At 45.2% G+C, this 19,560-nt stretch overlaps 1 long non-coding RNA gene across 3 annotated transcripts in view; it reads right to left on the minus strand.

The window, feature by feature from the left end:
* Nucleotides 1-2,050: 2,050 nt before the first annotated feature.
* Nucleotides 2,051-19,560, minus strand: part of LOC113594153 (uncharacterized) — an 84,948-nt gene continuing 67,438 nt past the window's right edge. The window contains exons 3-10 of one of the 3 annotated variants that reach the window (XR_008298042.1): nucleotides 13,038-13,168; nucleotides 11,355-11,439; nucleotides 9,197-9,256; nucleotides 7,712-7,771; nucleotides 5,857-5,983; nucleotides 5,451-5,755; nucleotides 5,229-5,319; nucleotides 2,051-3,345 (exon numbers count right to left, since the gene is read on the minus strand). This is a non-coding gene — a long non-coding RNA (uncharacterized LOC113594153). The remainder of the gene's footprint in view (nucleotides 3,346-5,228; nucleotides 5,320-5,450; nucleotides 5,756-5,856; nucleotides 5,984-7,711; nucleotides 7,772-9,196; nucleotides 9,257-11,354; nucleotides 11,440-13,037; nucleotides 13,169-19,560) is intronic. The other 2 variants (XR_008298043.1, XR_008298044.1) reach the window with 2 other exon arrangements.

Genomic DNA, 19,560 nt, shown 5'->3' on the forward strand with positions numbered 1-19,560 from the left:
CCCTCCATGCCTTCTCACCCGGGAGGAGGGATCAGGAACAAGTGGGAGTCCCCTTCCCTAGAAGAACCGCCTCCAGGCCATTCTAGGAGTCCTGGGAATAAACATGGAAAGTGTTAAGGGTCAGTTGTGGTTACGCTCAGCCTCTCAGATCAGGAGTGAGATGGCTCGCAAACCTGACCCACGGAGGTCACTGAAACTCGGCAAGAAAGCCGAACAGATCGTGGTCCCCAGCACCCCAGCTGCGTACGAACCGTGATGGGTTAGGCCAGGCAGGGTGTGCGGGGCGGTCGGCCGGGCCCGCCCCGTCCTGGCATCGTTCGAGAGGGAAACCTTCCCAGACTTAGCCTGGGAACCCCTGTCCAGGGAGGCCCAGCCTCGAAAAGCACTCCGGGCTCACGGCTCACCGTGGCATCCTGTTTGCTACGGGCAAGCATCTCTTCTGTGGGTTATTTTTGTCTCCGGCCTTGGCTTGTTTTTTCCCAGGGCTGTTCCTTGGCTCGTAGCATTTCTTCCCCGGTTTATTAAAAACTGAGATAGATCGCCTAATAAATCTCTGCTCAGTTTTTCCCTTCACAGCTCTTCAACAATTGCCAAAGTCACAGAGTTGCGTCTTTCCCACAGCGGGAGGCTAACACAATAGCTGGTGTGTTCGTGGAAACATATAGATCAAGGAAACAAAGAGAAAAGCCTTTAATTATTCAGAAGCCTCCCACCCCTGGTACTAGATTTACTTGCCTGGGTTTGACTTAAAGAGGCAGAGCCACACCTGAGAAACCAGCAAGCTGCGACCACAGCCGGCCACGCGGGAAGGAGGGCCTGCCTCGCTTTGCTGGATGAACGTGGACCGGACGGTTGTTGGGGGCACTCCTAGTGCCTCATTTTTTAACGCATTTTAAAGTGTATTTATCTATTTTGAGGGGAGGGGGAGGGGCAGAGAGAGAGGGAGAGAGAGAGAAAGAGAGAGAGAGAGAGAGAGAGAATCCCAAGCAGGTGTATACCTTAAACTTACACAATGTTGTAGATCATTTGTATCTCAGGAAGCTGGAAAAAAAGTGAGTCCTTCCAATAAATAAATAAATCAACAAACATTTGAGAAATACATACATATATATATGGATTATAATTATATAGTTATAATCTTTAAATCGAATTAGAAACCGTGGCCCCTCGTTTTTTTCCATTTTGTGAGTTTGGGTGTGCTGCATTTCATTTTGTTGAAACGCAGTCCATTTGTACACATGCTCTGAAAGCTTTACAAATTCTTAGAGACAGAAGATTCATTCATTCCTCCTCCTCCACTGCCCATGTTATTGGAAGGTCAGAACACTGAAATGTTCTCTTTCAGGAGTGTTTTGTTTCAAACATCTGGCGATGACTGCCTTGTTCGACCAGAAAATGAAATCAAACACAAAAAGCCCCCTCCCTCTCCAGGGAGCGTTCTGGAGCGGGAATGGCCCTTCAGAGCAGTCCCAAGTATGGATAAAGGGCCCAGGCTTTTAGACTCCCATGTGATCAGTCGTTAGACGTGCCCCAGCCCTAGGGGAAAGAATGTCCTTGGGCAAGGTGGCCCTCTTCAGTAGAGGTAATTGCAGCTGGAGGCCATCTGCCAGTGACATTCCCAGAAGCTGGAGGAATAGTCCTTCATTCCTGAAGGGGGTCCTGCTCATCAGAGGCGTTTTGCCCGAAATGACAGGCAGGTTTTCTCCCCAGCTTGACCAGATGCTACCCCTAATCCTGGCTCCTTTCCATTTGAGACAGACCATGGCAGTACTTTAAGATGTTAACCCTAAAGTGACAACAGCTGCATACCCTCCCGCCGCACCTCTTCCGGGCTCCAGGGGGAGCATTCGCCCTGCTTCCAGGGCACAGACAGCCAACAAAGAGATGCGGCATCCAAAGCAGTGGACGAGCTATAGGAAATCGCGCCTGGAGATCAGGCTTCAATCCATGGCTGCAGCTTTAAGGTGGTACCATGTCAAAAGCCAAAGAACAACGTGGCCATGTGGGGAAACGGCCACCCAGACGTTCAATCTCCCCATCACAGGATAGTGTCCCATGTCCTCCGAGAGCTGGCTGTTCCCAAAACAAACACTCCCATAAAACAGGCCACCTGGCCTTGATTCTGGGCCAGACGTGGTGCCCAAGTGTGGAAGGACTATGCTAGAAGGACAGGGTGGGGAAATGTTTAGGAGAGTACAGCCCCTATCAGCTTAGACTCGCGAGCGAGAAATCTTCATACAAGGTGGCTCTCAAAATCATTTTTTCTTTGTTTTATTTGGAGTTTGTTGCTGTCACTGTTGTTCTAACCATGTAACGATGGGAAGATAAGTATTTAACCCCACCCCGGGAAGGAGCCAGAGCCCCACCTCAGGCTTCCATGGAGAGGGTTTAAGTGGGTGCTCAAAGTCGCCTCTGTCTTCCTGTGTTCCCAAGGATTATCTCAAAGCTCTTGACCAGACTGACCCACACATGAATTTAGCCTCCCCTTCGATGTCCATAAGTTAAAAATCTCACACGAGACCTTGTAGCTTCTTACAAACAAGACAAACTCTGGGAGAAAGATGAGGGGAAAGATGACATTTCAGGGACCCAAACGATTTGATGGAACCCCGTGTAAGTGTGCTAGGGCCACCATAACAAAACACCACAGACCGGATGGCTTTAAGCAACAGAAATTTGTTTTCTCCTAATTGTGGAGGCCAGAAGTCCAAGATCAAGGTGTCAGCAGGGTTTGCCTCTCCCGAGCCTCTCTCCTTGACTTGCAGACAACTGACTCCTCTGTGCGTCCTCACATGGTCTCCGTCTGTGTGTCTGTGTTCTTATGTCCTTATAGGACACCGGTTGTATTGGATTAGGGGCCACCCTAGTGACCACATTTTCCACTTAATTACCTCTTTAAAGGACCTATCTCCAGATACAGTCACACTCGGAGGTACCAGGGGTCTGCGCTTCAACATATGAATCTGGGGGGACACCAGTCAGCCCAGGACAAACCCTGAGCTTGTCCATTTTTTTTAAATTTTTTTTAACGTTTATTTATTTTTGAGACAGAGAGAGACAGAGCATGAACGGGGGAGGGGCAGAGAGAGAGGGAGACACAGAATCTGAGGCAGGCTCCAGGCTCTGCGCCATCAGCCCAGAGCCCGACACGGGGCTCGAACTCACGGACCGTGAGATCGTGACCTGAGCCGAAGTCGGACGCTTAACCGACTGAGCCACCCAGGCGCCCCGAGCTTGTCCATTTTTAAACGGCCCTCCGGCCACTCCAGCACCAGGGGGCAGCTGCCCCTCCCACACTCTTCAGCCTGACCACATCTCACTTTTTTCCAGGGTCACGAACTTTGTCTATAAAAGGCCAGACAATAAATATTTTAGGCTTACAGGCCATACGGTCTCTGCCCAACTGCTCAAATCTGCCATCACAGCAGAAAAGAAACCCTAGAGAATATGAATAGATGGATGTGGCTGCATTCCAATAAAACTTTATTTATGAACACTGGAATTTGAATTTCATAGAATTTTCACAAGTCATGAAATATTATTATTTTGATTTTTTTCAACATTCAGAAAGTTTAAAACCATTCTTGGCTCACAGGCCCTAGAAAAAACAGACAAGGGGCCATATACTTTTGGCCAGCAGGCGGTGGCCAAATGCTTCATTTGGTGGCCCCAGGAGCTCATAGGTGGCCCGCCCAATGCTCTCTGTTCCCACATCACTCTTTTCCAAGGTCTTCTGCAGGGCCTCACTCTCCAGACGCACCCGGGCCCCCACCGGGCTCAGCAACTTCATTTCCGGCACAAAGAAAGTTTCCTTCCGACTAGGAATTCTGGTGCCAGCTGCTAGTAATCAATTCTTTAGGTCTGATACCCCCTCTTGATCAAAAACATGTCTTTTTCTCACCATTGTGGAACGAGACTATGACTCACATTTTGCCACTCAATAAGTCACTTCATGCACTTTTACAGAGACCTTTCTCAAGTGATTGCTGGGTGCCACGCACTGGGCTAAGGGCTCTGCGGAGCCACTAAATTTGCACCGAAACCCCGAGATATGAAATTTTATTCTCCACATTTTGTGGAGAAGAAAACTTGGGCTCAATACAGTTGAGTAAATTCTTCGAGGTCACACGGACAGTAGGGGATGGAGGCAAATCTGAAACCAGGACTCTCTGTCTCCAAATCCAGGCTCTTAGCCAGTGATGCTACCCTGTTTCCAAATGATACATCTCTCCTTCGAGGACTGGGCATGGTGACATGGGGGCATCAGAGCACAAGAAGCCAATGGCAGAGACAACAATCTGCCCACCCCCTCCTGTCCATTGCTAATAGAACCCCAATTCTATTTAGAGTTAATAATATGTGCCAGGAAGTCACATCTACCAGCCCTCCTTGTCTGGGGACAGAAGTCATTAGATGGTGTTTTCTGAGAAATTCTTTAAAGGGGAATGACTCCGCTGGTAAGCACCCTCTCCCATTCTTCCTGCTTGAGATACCGACACGATGGCTGGTATCTTGGCAACTAGCTCGAGCTCCGATGCAAAGCGGGAGAAGCATCACACCATAACGATAGATAAAGTGGATTTCTAGGAGTCTGAGTCTCTGTTCATGGAATTACCACATCAGCCCTCAACTGCCCACGTTTGCACTTCTCTTCGGGTGAGAAAAATAAAACCTTTAATAATGATATACGCCACTACATTTCAATTCTACGTTGCTCATGGACAAAGGCCATTCCTATCTGACATAAGCCCTCTCTAAATATCACTCCCATAACTACCCTTAGAGGACTCATCAACACTGCTCTCTATTGGTCTTCTTACTTCAGAAGAGTCAGGGAACCATGCTAGCTGCTATTATCCTGCCCCATGCCCTAATATTTCCACTACATGGACTCCACATCTCTACCTGCCAGCCTCATATGGTCAGGCCAGTGGTTACTGGTTCCCGACCAGGCCTGAGAATTTATTTCTCGGTAACCACCTGACCACGGGCTTGAGCTAACTTCTTATCTCCTCCTGGCCTTTCCTAAAAGAAAGTTCAATATCTTAGCATCGGTCATTACTCCTTTGCTCTTGTACGGTTCTTTGCATTTTGCAAAGCATGTCCATGAGCAGTATTTCTTTTGATTTTCACAACAACTTTGACCAATGAACAGGGATGGTATTTGTTGTGTCCTCATTTAAGAGCTCAGGAGACTTAAGCTTGGAGAGGCTGAGTAATTCACTTACTGCACTGAGCCAGGATACAAACTCGGCTCTTTGACTCCAAGGGTCCCATTTTTTCCATTACGCCAGTTGCTCCCAGGAGACTTCTCAGATTCTGATGAGAGAAGCCAGAGACGCAGCTCGGTTCAGATAACCTCCTTTGAAGCAAGTTTGTCTGGCCACCAACTGCCTGTCTCCACCCAATATCTGAATTGTTCGTCATCATCAAAAGGCTGATGTACTCACCTGAATCAAGCGAACGACTACGTGCTGTTCGAAAAATCAATTAAATCAACACCATCTGTGTCCACCGTGCACTCGGGCTCTATAGTAGGTGATGTTGACACGAACAAACACTGACAACTCTGTAAACCCCTGACAGATGAATCACGTATGTGAGAACAGTGGCAGTTGTCCCGCTGCTGCTCTGAGGATGGTGGAAGGCAGTGACAAGTAAGGCTGAGAAGTTGCTGGCACCCGAGATAGGAGAAGAAATTGGCACTTCCCAATTAGTCAGGAGAGGCTTTTCGAGGAAGACGGAGTGTCAGACGCTATTTAATTTGTGAATGAAACAAGTTTAGGAAGATAAGTGCCAGTTCAAACAGAAACAGAAATGGGAGAATAATAATAAGAGCTAGCACTACACTTGCACCCTACTAGACAGAGTTCTTAAGTGTAGGAACCAGAAATGGGCTGTGGCTGATGCAGGCACAAAGGGAATTTGCTGAGAAGGTCCTGGGTAACTCGCATAATTGCCAAGAATTCTGGAGGACCAGGCTCTGAAAATAGACACGAACAAAGATGGCGGACAGAACTACTCAAACTCCCACCACACAACTAGTCTAGCACTGGACACAGTGTATCAGTTAGGTGCGTCAGCAGTAAGGCTAACAAACAGCCCCAAACACCCAGGCACGTATGATAACGTATGTTTGTTGCACACGTGCCTGGCGTCATTCGGAGGCTCATAGGCAGCGTTGTAATCTCGGCAGGGCCACTGGTGAGGCTCCACATTGGTCAACTATTGGCTTTCCTAGGCTGGCCTCACCAGGAACAACTGTGGTGACTCTGCTCGGCTCCACATGTCCCTCATCCTCCACCATGTCTAGACCAGGTGGGTTCTCATGGAGAGGAGCAAAGGAATTGCAAGGCATGTAATGTCTCTTGAGACCAAGGCTCAGAACTGGAGCACTATCAAAAGTTCGGCCAAAGCAAATCACAAGACCACCCTCAGTTTAAGGAGTAGGGAAATAGATTCTGCCTCTTTGGTAAGGGAACTGAAAAACCACACAATAAACGCCCTGATACTGGGGGGGGGGGGAGGGGTGACAAATTAGGACCATTGATGCAATCATTCTGCCATCACTCATAGGAAACCACCACTAACACATCTGTCCTGAAACTGTATGTGGCCTCCACCACCACCACCTTCCTTGTATCCCAGCTCCAGATTCAGGGCTCCAGACAAAGATACTGGGGTAGCTGGGACTAGATCATGGAGTTGTGCACTAAAGGCCAGAAACACTGGGAAACCAGGTATCTCCAGTTGTTTTCATTTCCTTCAGAGGAGAAGGGTTCTGCCTCTCACCAAGACCTATATACCAGTACCCCACACATAGGGAAGAAGTTCAGGTGCTGGATAGCACCTTTCTTTTTTAAAGTTTTATTTAGTATTTTGAGAGCGAGAGGGTGTGAGTGGGGGAGGGGCAGAGAGAGAGAGGGAGAGAGAGAATCCCAAGCAGGCTCCACACTGTCAGCGCAGAGCCCAATCGGGGCTCGACCCCACAAACCATGAGATCATGACCCGACTCACTCAACCGACTGAGCCACCCAGGTGCCCCTGCCAGCTGTTCTTTAAAACCATCCAGTGTTTGTTGGGGTATATTACAGAATGTCCCCAAATCTTTACCCCTCATTGTATCCATGCCTATTGCCATATAGCTTGCTTGGGAGCCTTTGCCTTCCTCCATGGGCAGGGTGACCCATCTCACTCTTTGATGCTAAACTCAATCAAAATCATTCACGTGCTCATGTTGGCTCTTGCCTTATGGGATGTTAGCAGATGTCTCATAAGCAGACACTTGCAATGGGCTTGCACATTAAAGCTTGTTCTCTTGTACCTCTGCTGCCTCCACGGGAACGTGCCCAAGCTGGCCAGACAGAGAAAGAGAGACATGCGGGCTTGAGCGGAAGTTCCCCGGATGTCTCAGCCTAGATCGGCCAGCTGACAGCTAGGCAAGCCGCGGAAATGTGCTCAAGCCCAGCCTAGATCAGCCAAACCATCTCGCCAACCCCCAGGGGACCCAAACACATGAACAATAAACACTTATTGTCACATGCCCTTGAGGTTTTGTGGTCACTTGTTACAAGGCATTATTTTGACAATGGAGAACGGATACCATCTGCCAGCAGTCTGCAGATTAATAAACTCGTTTCACTCTCAACTGCCAAGTTAGATATCAGAATTTTCACTTACGTGGAGAGGTTAGGTAACTGTGTAAACTTACTCAGGATGGACGTGATATTGGTTTTCTTACAACAGAAGCCACTCGCTGGATAACTTTAGCCTGGAACATAGTTAGAAAGAAGAAAGTCCATGACCCTGTGCTGAACTTCTGGGGCAGGGCTTGTCCTCACCTTGCGTGGGCCAAACGCGACTCTAAAATGAGCCAGGAAGGCTTGGATAATAACCAAGAAACTATTCCAAGGCTAATCCCATTAGCATGGACCCTGGGAACAATGCAAGGTCATTCCCTGTCCTGGAAAGTTCTTGAAATAAAGGAACCACCAAGAAGCACCTAGAAATACTTCAATTGTGTGTGGTTTCTCCTCCTAACTGACTTAACGGTAATGGGATTTGGTCTATTCCTGGTTTTTAAAGGTCAATGAGTATTTAGTGAATATAGATAACTCCGTAGACCCTGAGCCAGCACCACAGACATAGTGTGGCATCACTACAACAATCAGAATGCCCGGCACACAGTAGGTGCTTACGAGACAGTGGGGCCCTCCCTTGTCTTCTCATTCCTCATATTTAAGGAATCATACCCCCAAGACTTTCCACTTCTGTAAGTCACAATTCTTGGGGCCTGACAGACCCAAAGTTACCTGTTGGTTCAACATATATACTGTAGGCCTACTATGTGCTAGATGCCAGGAAGACAGAGACCTGGGGCTGACCTTGAGAAACTTAGAATCTAGTGAGAACCTAAATTTCTCAGAACCAGATTTCATTACTAACCGAAGGTAATATCCTCTTAGTGCCAAGTGAACTGTCACAAGCACCACATTTAGAGAAAAATAATGAAAGTGTCAAATTTATGTTATGTTAGAAGTTTATTTTATTTATTTAATCTCTATTACAAGATATAATGACTGGTTTTCAATTTTTGTAAAGATAAAGATAACATTTTAATTTCCCAAATTGATGAATATGCTATAAATTTTCCATTTTTAATACATAAAAGCTGAAATCTATATTAGCTTGGATGCACATCTACTTTTGCCTAAGTCCACAAAACCATAAAAATCCTACTTTACAGCTGAAATTATAAACTCCAAATAACATAAATGCTAAATCTATTCATTCATTTAAACTCTATTAAAGCTATCACAAATTATGATTTTAGTGTCTTAGAAGATAAATAGCCTTAAAAGGTAAAGGATCTTTTTCCAGGCAACTCCCATCTGTGATGCCACATTCTGAAGAAACACTTGGCAGAAAGTTCAAGGAAAACGTGAGAAGGCCAAATCTAGGGAAAGGGTTGTTATAATCACAAAGTTGGATTGCCAGGAAGACCTTAACATTATTGCTTACATGCACCAACCAGCATTTAACAGTGAGACCCAGTCATATGATCCCTATCATCTCTTTCCAGGGGCAATTTTGAAACCATTTGAAGAGCTATCCAACTTCATTCTTGCTTTCAAAGTCTTTTCTTTGAAGAGGGAGTTCTGTTTGTACAGGCATGTGCTCCCAACACACACCTTACCTTAGAGATTCATGGATTAGCATCCACAGGACCGATTCTTCATCAAAATGGCCATCTTCTCTACAGCGAAAAGGAAGCAGGGTTCAGAGGGAATGAAACAGGAAAAACTAATTTTGAATTAAAGAAAAGTTCTGAGCAAGAAGGAGAGTGAATGTGGGACAATGGAGTGGGGAAGGGGCCTGAATGCGATTCATCCATCAGCTGGGGATGTGCCCTCGGGTACTCATAGGACTCATAGGTCCTGAGTGTGCATGAACTGGGAGTCAAGGTAAGAAGGAGACCATGTCTGGCCCATCACGAGGGCTCAACAGATGACCAGGCAATGAAAGGCCCATTTTACTGCAGTGGACTAACAGCTTTCTCTTTGACTTTTCTGTCCATAAGGTGAAACTCACAAAGTCAAAATTAGCCTTAAATTTTCATCAAATTGTCCATAAACTATAGGAGTTTTTCTCTCTTGCATATCGATGGCTAGATTTGTTGCGGCCAAGTTGACTTGCTCCATATTGGAAATCAACAAACTGGTACCTCTCACTGAGCCCATCACAGGCAGATTTTCCTCCAGTGATCGAACTCATGAGTATTTTTCAAATGAATGCCATATGAAGCAGCTGGCTTGCATTAGAGGTTCTGTTGTAAGAAATAATAAATATCTTTAAGTGCTAGGAACACACTAAATGTAGCATGACAAGCATATCATAAGAGGCAGATGGGGACTCAGGTCAGGTAGGAGAGAGCAAATTTACCTCTGTGAAAGCACACCCAGGATAGAAACTTACAGAGCAGAATGTTGGGGCACCTGGGTGGCTCAGTCAGTTAAGTATCCGACTTTGATCTTGGCTCAGGTCATGATCTCATTGTTCAAGAGATAGAGCCCCACACCAGGCTCTATGCTGACAGCGTGGAGCCTACTTGGGATTCTCTCTCTCTCTTTCTCTCTCTCTCTCTCTCTCTCTCTCCCCTCCTGCTTATTCTCTGTCTCTCAAAGTAAATAAAACAGAAAGAAAGAAAGAAAAGAAAGAAAGAAAGAAAGAAAGAAAGAAAGAAAGAAAGAAAGAAAGAAAGAAAGAAAGAAAGAAAGAAAGAAAGAAAGAAAAACTCACAGAGTGGAATATAAACTGAGCAGTCCACACTACTTAAATGACTTGTTCTTTTTTCTAGGGAAATGGGGAGCGGATGCTCATACATTTGAATTTGCCAAAGTTAAATTGGCATATGATGCCATTGAGCTATGTTTTTTCAAATACCTGGATGTGTGCTGTCCAATACTACAAATTGGAATATGCTATAAACCTGAAAAATCCACACTGGATTCAAAGACTTCATCCACAAACGTAAAACACCTCATTAACAACTTTTCTTATTGATGACATTTGGAAATTATATTTTAGGTATATTGGATTAAATTTTATCTTGGTAAAAGTAATTTCACCTGTTTCTTCTCACTTTGTTTAAACATGGCTACTAGAAAATTTTAAGTGACCTATGGCTCCTATTATATTGCCATTGGATAGCACTGGCCTTGACAAAAGGCCTAGATTGAATGGAATTACACTAGACTGAAACTTCAAATTGCTAACACACGTTAAACTTGATAACGTTATTTGAAAACTGTCCCTTTCTTTAACAATCCTACAAGATTTGGCTTCAACTATTGTCTACATGTAAGCTGATAATCCAGGACTCCCCAGTCAATCTTGTCTTAGCAGGATTGGGCCAAGTCCCAGAAGTTATCTGTAAACCTACATACAGCATTTATGCTGCATTTATATAATTTTCTATTGATCTTTAAGTCTGAACCCTTTGAGTTCAATAGAATTACATTAATTTTTAAAGTTTTAATTCCTTTTTTTTTTGCTAGATGCCATATATTTTATTCATATATGTAGAAATTACTTTTGCCCCAACATTTTATTACTTAAAAAAATCAGAAACCTACAATTAACATGCACGCAATAAGAAGAGGAAAGACCTAGACGTTGGGCTCTGACCAATTGATCATATCATTTGAAGTGAAGACAGGGGGGTCCAAACCATAGACTGGCCCCTCTGCTGCCTTGTCCCATTGTTCAAATACAAGGCGTACAGAGTAGAATATGCAGTGAGGAGGAAAAGCTAGAAGAGAGGTTGGGGGTATCCAGTGCCAATTCCTACTCACCCTACACAAAGCACCTTGAATCTTCATTGTGTTACTTCTCAACAAGCAAAGGAAGGGTTCCTGGCTGATATGTGAGCCATATCTCCTGGAAAAAAAACAGTAAGTTGAAAAATATTAGGTAGATGAAACAAACAATTCATCAGATAACCTTAACCAATGTGTTGTCGAGCCACCTCTATAACGCAGTTTTCATTAAGGTTTTTATAAGTGAGTTAATAATAGAATTTTTATCAGGCAACTTTATTATAGGAATTAAGATAAACTCATGAAAAGTTTTCAATTCTTAAATACAAAGGAGAGAACATTATTTTGAGAGGAAAGATACGATCAAAGGCCGTTGGGAGGAAAAATATAGGTTCTAGCAAAAAAGATTTACTGGGGGCCATTGGGTCAGCTATGCCAGCTGGACAACATTGTGTCAGTTCCCTTGTCCCCATCACGGCCTTTCCAGAAAGATGTCTTTTGATTCCAAACTTCATTATAGCAGACACCATTAGTGCCCCCCCAAAACTAGGTCTCTTCAAATCAGATCCATTTTTACCATTTGATAATCTTGCCTTCAATGTGTTTTTTTGTTTAGTTTGTTTTGTGTGTGTTTGTTTGTTTTTTCCCCAAACGGCAGCACCTGGAAATCGTTTTTTTTGGAAGACTGCCCTCAGGCTACTGGAGTCTACTTTGTCCCTGTGCACAGAAAGTTGGAAGCTCCTGGGAATTTATGTGCCCCCATCTTTGGCTCCTACCCAACGACTCTGGGGCGAGGGAGCCTTGGCTAAGGACAGCTCTGGGGCAGAACTTCTGTCCCAGAGCTTCCTGCGGGACTAGCCTGAACTCCACTCTGCGGGCCTCTGTCCGATTCTCCCCCGTCCCCTCATCCTCACCCCCTGGCTGATTTCTCCGTGGAGCATTTCCTTGTTCATCACTTGGCGGCCAGATCCGCAGCTCAGGATCTGCTTCTGGAAAACCTGAGCTACTTAACAGCCTGGGTCCTCTCACCACAGCGGCCCGTAAATCATAAACTAATTTCCCACCCATCCTAGTATTCTTCCTCAACTCCAACCACACACTGAAGTACTCATACCTATCCCAAACTCCATCCATCTTTTCCCATCTTCCTGCTGTTGCAATTATTGTCTTCGCCATGTAGAATTCTCAGAGCCTGAGGTCTCCCTTTTTTTTTTTAAGTTTAATTATTTATTTTGAGTGAGAGAGGGAGCACGCGCACTCACACATGCAAACAGGGGCGTGGCAGAGAAAGAGGGAGAGAGAGAGACGGACTCCACACTGTCAGCACAGAGCCCGACACGGGGCTTAAACCCACAAACTGCAAGATCATGACCTGAGACAAAATCAAGAGCTGGACGCTTGGGGCAGCTGGGTGGCTCAGTTGGTTAAGCGCCCAACTTCAGCTCGGGTCACGATCTCGCGGTTCATGAGTTCGAGCCCCGCATCCGGCTCTGTGCTGACAGCTCGGCGCCTGGGTCCTGCTTCAGATTCTGTGTCTCCCTCTCTCTCTGCTCCTCCCCAACTTACACTCTTATCTCTCTCTCTCTCAAAAATAAATAATAAATTAAAAAAAAAAACATTCAAAAGAGATCGACACTTAACTGAGGCACCCAAGCCCTCCTGAGCGGCCCCCTTTCTGAGCAGGCCTTCCTCGGCTCTCCCAATTTGTCCCTGAGTCACCTGTTCTCTCCTGGGCCTGTGTATACTTTGCTACTAGAACCCGGCTTCAAAGCTCCAGTGCCTGGGTTCTGAATCCTGCTCCGCTGCTGCCAGCTGGGTCACTTCATCTCTCTTTCTCTCAGTTTCCACATCTGTAGAATGGATACAAAAGTCAAATCCACTTTCAATCATTCCTGTGAAACCGGATGAGATCATTGGCAGGCAAAGCCCCTGCAGATGACTAGTTTATAGTAAATGTTAGCTGTTGTTTCTGAACCGTGATCATTTGTTTATGAGCCTGTTTTTACTGTAAGTTCCTCAAGGGCAAAAGTCGTATCACACTCATCTTGATAAATGTGTGCTAAATAAACACACGCGCTCCATCAAAGAGCGGTTCGCTTGAAAAGGGGAACATTTTGGACTGAGTGTTGAATCCCTTAGGACTCCGTAATTTGCATACCACCCTTTTGATACTTTTCCCTCACAGCCTATACTCCCATTTACTCATGATGTGTCTCTAAGTTGACTTTCCATCAATCATTTGGTTTTAACCTGGATGACCTTATACTAAGAAACAGAACCTGGCAGGTCTCAAGTTGCATATGTTCATTGCGGGGTTTTTTTTTTCTAACATTCATTACAATAAAGACGTAACCCCTAAAATAAAGCCTGTGCCTCTGCATGCGTTTCCAAATGATCTCAGATACCCCTGTGGGTATCCCCGGCTCACTTGGGAAAACAGCCTCAGGAAATTGGCAACAAGTCAACAGACGCCCAAGAATGTACATGGCGTTTGGATAAATATCAGAACAGCAATAAATCACTTACCCAGACCTTGGACCAGACAGCTCTCTGTTCTGAACCTATATTCACTCACTCTGTGATCTTTGACACTCAGCTTCTTTTAGCTGTTCTCGGGCACAGGAGACATTTTCTACATTCTGCCTCACACAGCAAAGGAGGGCCCCTGTACCCCAAAAACCCAGGACCCCAAACACTGAAAAGTGAGTCAAAACACGGGGAGATGGGCCTCAGGATAAGCACATTAGAACATGAGTCCACACCTATCCCTACCTTGCCTGAACATGTTTCCTGAAGGAGGTGAGTTTGAAACTGAAGCAAGAAAGAATTTGCCAGATAGAGAAAGAACACCAGGCATTTCAGTAGCACAGGGACCGGGCCTGGTGAAGCCTAAATATGGAAGACGCAGGCACCATTCCTCCCTCCAATGTAGGAATGTCGGTCATGAGCATACTCTGAACTCGTCTTTCCATTGCTCTAAGATGACTGCACATCCTAGCATTCTCCTGGGATATTTGTCCCTGGAAAAATTCCAGGAAGGTTCCCCTGGGGTTTTCTTACCAACACCATCACCCCCCGCCCCACCCCCAACAAAGCCCCACTATCTAAGCTATGTGGAGTTCAATTACATTTAAAATTAGCTAAACTTAGGGCGCCTGGGTGGCTCAGTCGGTTGAGCATCCAACCTCGGCTCAGGTCATGGTCTCACGGCTCTTGAGTTCGAGCCCTGCATCAGGCTCTGCGCTGACAGCTCAGAGCCTGGAGCCTGCCTCGGATTCTGTGTCTCCCTCTCTTTCTGCCCCTTCCCCGCTCATACTCTGTCTCTCTCCTCTTCAAAAATAATTAAACATTAAAAAAAATTTTCTAAGTAAAAAAAAATCAGATTTGTTAAACTTCAACAAAAAGACATTTCAGAACTTTGGTCACCAACTGCACTTGGGGCCAGAGATGAGTAAAACTAAGATAAGCACGAGAATGTTTAAGCCTGAGAAAGTACAGTTACCCTTCCGAAGGGAAGAATGGCTGTGTGATTTATGTTCCAGACAACCTGGACTGGGGACCGGGTGATCAGGAGTTGAGAGGGAAAGGAGAATTGACAGATTTGGCCTTTGTGTGTGTGCTGTGTTTTCTGTCTAGAGCACTGTTCAGTTGGCTAACACACCTCTTCCACCCGGTCTCAGAGATGCTTTTCCCATCCCTCAATCTAATGCAGATCCCCCTCCATTCTTTCTGTGGCGCACGGCTCTTTTTCTACATAGTAGTCACTACGATTATAATTACAAATGAGTTGCAGTTGTTCAGGGAGGACCGTGTAGATTTGTTCACTGCTATGCACCCAGCGCCTCTACAAAGCCTGAGTCAGAATAGGTGGTCAATAAACGCTGTTTGAATAAATAAATAATTGAAATCAGTTTCTTGACTGCAAGACTCTTGGATTCTAATGAGCATCGTCAGTCTCTAAAAGAATGAGAAAGTATCCGGTGTTTCCCAAACTAATTTGCCTCTCTGCGAAAAACCAATAATGTTCTAGGGAATCGGGTTCTACAGAACATGGTCTGGAAAATCCGGGGATAAAGACAAGGGGGAGAAGAGAGTGTTCCTCAAAGTCAGAGCCTCACATAATTCTCAGTAAGATAAAAAATAGGAATACTTACTTCTAAAGATTCTTGGGAAATAAGCACCATGAAAGATCACACTGGTAAATTTGGGTGAATTGTGTAAATCCAAACCTTGTGAGGATTCATTCATCTGTGAAAATGGCCAGGGGGGAAATTACAGACTCAAGAACAGTCAACTGAAAAACCAAAGGAGCCATGAATCCTCAGCTCTGAAAAAGCAGCATTTTTGGAGAGTCTGTATCACAACTATCTGGAAATTAATTTCCTGAGTCATCTTTCCCTGAGATCACTGCACAGTACAAGATAATGGAATTATCCATCATATCAGTCCTTAAAGGGACAGAAATAAATTCTCTTTAGGGAGGCCACAAAGTGAAGGTGCTTTAGCTGTTCTTGCTGAGTAACAAATAGTCCCAAAATGTAGTGGTTTAAAATAGCAATAGTCATTGTCTACAATATGTAGAGGACTCCGTGAGGAAGGCTCATCTCTATTTCATGTGGCATCAGCCTGAGCAGTCAGACTGTGGCCTGAAGGAATCCTTTCAAGATAGCTCACTTCCATGATTGGCAAGTGGGAGTGGGGTTGGAGCTCCACCGGGGGCATGGGCCCAGGGCCTCAGTCCCTCTCCGCATAAGCCTCTCCATGGGATGCTTGGACTTCCTCACAGTATGGCGGTTGGGTTCCAACTGTGAGTGTCCCAAAAGACACAAGAAACTGCAGGTCTTAATGTAATCTAGCCTCGAAAATCACAAACAATCACTTTTGCTACTTCTTTTCGATGGGAGCAATTACAAGCCCACCCAGATGCTAAGGGAAGTGAACTAGACCCCATTTTCAATGGAAGAATGGCAAGATTCTTGCAGAGCATAAAGAATGAGAGAGATTATTATAGCCATCTTTGGAGAAAATGCCAGAGAAGAATAATTTTTTCAAGAAATACAAAACTTGTTAAAAATAAATTCCTCTCTGAATCTTTCTTTATTATGGAGGGAGGAAAGATAGATGTCAATATGTGTCTAAATAGAGTAAGGAATTTGTTCCTAAAAATGTGGAGACTTGATCCAGGACAAGCCACAGGTGTCTAATGGGACACCTTGCCCCAGTGAGCTATGAATTTGATGAAGGTGAAAAACAGTCACTGTTAAGACCAAACAAAAACAAAAATTAAAGAAAAAAAATTCTTCTACCTACAGAAAAGCCACAAGGCTGGCCAGCACTGGTCATTTGAAGGCACAGGCTTTCAAATAAGTCCCTGACTTTCTGGGAGAGTCCCGATTTCAAATATTTTGTCACCATGACAATCCTGATCTGAGCCTTGAAAGATATGTAGGATTTAAATATTCTGCCAAACAAGACAGCCAGACAATAGACAACAAGGAGACAAGGAGCGGGGAAGGAAACAACAATAACAAAAAATCCATCTCCTCTCTCTCTTTTCTTCTTTTGCTCAAAGTGTCAGAACACACATGCTTTGTAAAAGCAGCCAGCACAAAGTAGGCCCTGAGTAAATAATTTATAAACACTAAAGATTTCTCCCTCCTCCGCCCACCTTAAATGCCTTAAAGTGTCCACATTATACAGTCTTTCCTTTGGTTAAGGCAGCCGAGGCAGACACAGAGATGCATCACTCAGAGCCCTCTCTGAGAAAGAACTCACTGTCCGGCTTCAAGGAGCACGGGCCACCGACAGCCTTCAGCTGATAATGTCTCCAGGCAAAGGTCTCCCCTTTCAGGCAAAGGTCGTGCTCTTCTCAGAGTGGTTCCCAGGCAATGACCGAGCAAGACAGTGGTACAGGAGCTAGCCATTCCCACCCAACACAGTGCTCCTAAAATGGGCAGTCTTTCCTCTGGGGGTTCTCCACGGGGTTGGCACAGGCTTTATCCCACCTGCATTGCTGCCTGAATGTTCCCACTGTGCAATCTGCTTCATATTCTTTTGCTTTCACAGGTATAACTCCCCAGTAAACTCTTGGCTTTCCTAACTGTATCTCAGCATCTGCCTCTCTGAGAAGCCAACCTAGGAAAGGCAGCATCCTCAAGGGTTCTCCACGAAAAGGGCAAAATCCCAGTATAGGAAAGTTCAGAAGCCACTGAGCACCTTAGACAAGCACCATGGTAATGGGACACTGCACAGGTACATTTTGATGGGGGAAGGGAATAGATAAGGGAGGACTGGAATATTTTCTTGGTGTCATGTTCATCAGTGGCCAAGAAAGGAAGGGATGGTAGATAAAGCTTATAGGACATTTTCATTGTATTAATTTGGAGGACACTCTCTTTGAAGGGGTCCTGGGCAACTCCTACCCCTGCCAAACAAACACCACAGTGGAACAAGACTTCCTTCGGTCCCCAAACTCTCCCCTAAAGTAGTTGAAATTTACAGACCTTAAATATAAAGCTGAATGATGCACCTTGACAATAATATAACTGTTTACTTTTAGAAACCAATTTTACTCTTAAAATGTAAAACTATGACTTATTTTAGCTAGGTATTTTTAAAGGATCGGTGGCTTAATTGGGCCTGGGATATGTGGGTTTTGAATGCTCAGCCATCCTTGGTAAGAGATCCACACCCACCTGGCCCTAAAGAGAGCAAGGACTTCCTAGCAGTCTTGCCGGACAGCCTACCCAATAGGACACACACCAGGGCTATGGTGTTGCTGCTACACCTGCTGAGACTGCTGGGAAAAGGCTCTTTCTCCCTCGTTAGCAAAGGCAGGGCACCAGTGAGCCTTGCACCACAGCACCAAAGCAGGAATGGGGAGAAACCATAACCACCTTACGCTCCCTTTTTGGGCAAGCGTTCCTCGTTCTTCCCCGCTGGGTCTCCGAAACTCAGAAGGAGGTATTAATGCTTCTTATGTGTCACCCACGCCCCGAGAATCTGCATTAAAACCGATTTATTTGGGGGGGGGGGGGAGGGAATCTATTTCTAATTTCAACGTTTATTTATTTTTGGGACAGAGAGAGACAGAGCATGAACGGGGGAGAGGCAGAGAGAGAGGGAGACACAGAATCGGAAACAGGCTCCAGGCTCCGAGCCATCCGCCCAGAGCCCGACGCGGGGCTCGAACTCACTGACCGCGAGATCGTGACCTGGCTGAAGTCGGAGGCTTAACCGACTGCGCCACCCAGGCGCCCCTCTATTTCTAGTTTCTATCCTATCCTTGGAACTAGGGATTTAATCTCTAGTCAGAGTGATACAAAGTTTAGTAAGAAATTTTATCTACTAAGAAGCACTGATGTTGCCTTGCAAGGTAGAGGATGGAGAAGGAAATAAGGGTTAATGCCCCTCCGCAGAAATAGCTACTCCCGATCTCTGGGTAGATAGTCCAATGACTAACCAACCAATGAACTCACTAGCCCCTCAATATATATGTTTTCTCTGCCTCAGGTCTTCTACCTCCCGGCTTCTGGCTCATAGTATCAGCTTCTTGATATTTTTTGCTCACTTACAGCGCCTTCTGTTTCATGCTTTTCTCTGCCTTTTCTATTCCTTTTCCTGTTCCTCTCCTTAGAAGTCTTTGCGGATGCTGTCAACCTTAAGTTGACCGCAGCTGTGGTAGAAAATTTCCGGCAGGCTGAGCTTCCCTGTTCAAGCAACTTTCAACTTCTCCACCTGAGATCCATGGGAACCTGCTCGGCTGTGGCAGGTGCAACCCAGAAGAGTAAAGGAGTTAATGCTTTTGAAGTAGAAACTGATGGGTGACAGCACTCAGTGAGTAAATTGTCTAGCTTCTGTGTCCAGCAGGATGGTTTCTGCATGAATCTCCTATGGTTTCTCCAAGGTTCTCAATAGGGCTGAGCTTCAGGTGCCCCACACTGGTAGCCACTCATTAACTCTTTACTAATTTTTCTCTCCTAAATGTCCCACTTTCCCTAGTCTCTACTAGTGATCACCTCTTGTGTTATTCAGGGTTCTGCAGAGAAAGAGAACCAATGGGATAGATAGGTAGGTAGGTAGGTAGGTAAGTAGATAGATGAAAGAAAGAAGGAAGGAAGGAAGGAAGGAAGGAAAGAAAGAAAGAAAGAAAGAAAGAAAGAAAGAAAGAAAGAAAGAAAGAAAGAAAGAAAGAAAGGAGAAAAGAAGAGAAAAGAAAAGAAAAGAAAAAAGAAAAAGAAAT

Source organism: Acinonyx jubatus, chromosome C2, assembly GCF_027475565.1.
Source record: "Acinonyx jubatus isolate Ajub_Pintada_27869175 chromosome C2, VMU_Ajub_asm_v1.0, whole genome shotgun sequence".
In the NCBI taxonomy this organism is placed as follows: domain Eukaryota; kingdom Metazoa; phylum Chordata; class Mammalia; order Carnivora; family Felidae; genus Acinonyx; species Acinonyx jubatus.